The sequence below is a fragment of the Chrysochloris asiatica genome, unplaced genomic scaffold (assembly GCF_000296735.1).
Source record: "Chrysochloris asiatica unplaced genomic scaffold, ChrAsi1.0 scaffold00059, whole genome shotgun sequence".
Classification (NCBI taxonomy): domain Eukaryota; kingdom Metazoa; phylum Chordata; class Mammalia; order Afrosoricida; family Chrysochloridae; genus Chrysochloris; species Chrysochloris asiatica.
The window spans coordinates 1,641,024-1,642,778 of NW_006408577.1; the positions used below are offsets into that span (position 1 = coordinate 1,641,024).

At 34.9% G+C, this 1,755-nt stretch overlaps 1 pseudogene; it reads right to left on the reverse strand.

Moving 5' to 3' along the window:
* Nucleotides 1–617: 617 nt before the first annotated feature.
* LOC102819018 overlaps nt 618–1,755 on the reverse strand; it is a 10,678-nt pseudogene continuing 9,540 nt past the window's right edge.

Sequence of the window (1,755 nt, forward strand, 5' to 3'; positions counted from 1 at the left end):
TCTCTCTCTCTCTATATATAGTTGCATTCTATTGATAAAGAATTCAAGGTTCAAAAGCTTTGTGAGCTGATTTTAAGTACTTTATTGACAAAGAATTATATTGTCTTAAAGCAGTACTATGTTTATGGCTGACTCGCAAAATGTAGTCATTTGAGTAAATTTGTTGAATTGATTAGTTTTGCAGTGAATTAGCTAAAGTGAATTGAGTGGCTACTTTTGAATTTTTAATATAACCTCAAGCAGAAACAAGTTTATGAAATTAATTCAATAGCAAATCTGAGAACCTGCTTCAGTCAAGTTTCTCTGATGGGCTTTGTGAAAATGAGAAATACTCCAAGAACCTTGTCCTTGTCTTTAGGAGTCTTGGGTGAGGCAATTGGTTAACATGCTAACTCAGGTGCCAATTGAAATGCTGGAAGTTGGAGTCCACCCAAAAGTACTTTAAAAGAAAGGCCTAGTGACAAAAAAAAAAAAGAAAAAAATCTCTCATTGAAAAATCTCTGTAGTACAGTTCTACCTTAACATACATGGAATCTCTATGACTTGAAGTCCACTTGTTGCTGCTAACTGGTCCTGGTATCCTTGTGGAAAATAAATAAATAAATAAATAAATAAATTTACACCTAGAAAGAGAAATAAGAGCCAAACAAATAAAGGACATTTAGGATAATCCAAGTTAATAATGGGATTATTCTCAATCATTTACATCGCAAACAAATGACTCTTAGTCACTCACTACCCACTGCCACCTAAGTGGCTACCTCATAACGTATTCTTTTGTAGGGTTGAAACATAAATTGGAAAATTCTTCATTACACTGAAATAAAACATTTCTTTCTGGTTTCTTACCATTTTTTGGTTCTCTTTTGTTTCTAGAGTTTTGTCCTAGTATTTTCAATCAAGAAGAATCTATTCCCTCTTGCTGAATTATCTTTTAAATATCTAAATATCCTATATCCTTATTGTCTTTTTAGCGTTTTCTTTTTTTTAACTTTCTTTCATTCTTAGTTGTTGTTGTGAATTGGGTGAAAGTTTATAGAGCAAATTATCAGTTTTCATTCAAGAAATCATGCACATCATTTCATCCTACTGATTATAATTCCTTCAATGTAACATTATTTTCCCGCTTCCTATGTTTTTGTTTCCATTTCTCCTTCTTCCCAACCCTACTGAACATTATCCTTGAGTAAATGCTTATCGTTTGCTCTCAAACGCTGGTCACTCTGTTATATCCATATCTCACTATTGTTGTTCCCTCTATAAACTTATCGATTATTTGGCTGAAAATTGAGCCATATGGATGAGTTCGGCTTCAAGCCTGAAGGGTGAGCAAAAGCCACACTCTTAGGGCTTCTACCAGTTTCTATCTGACTATTAAACTATCTTTTGTTATGATTTTGAGTTTTGTGCCACATTTTCTCCCACTCTATCCAGGATCTTCTAATATGATCCTTTGCAGAGCAACTGGTAGTGATACTGGGGTGCCATTAATTCTTCTGGTATAAGGGCTTTGGAGACTGATATTCATGTGGTCCATTAGTTCTGTGGATTAAATGTTATCAGATGTCTTCAATTTTCCTCACTTTTCTTTTCTCTGGACAGGGGAGACCATAAGTTACACCTTAGATGGCTGATCAAAAACACTCAACAAAATAGTTGTTGTTGTTGTCAGGTGCCATCGAGTTGGAACTGACTCATAGCGACCCCATGCACAGCAGAATGAAACAATGTCCAATCCTGGGCCAACCTCACTAC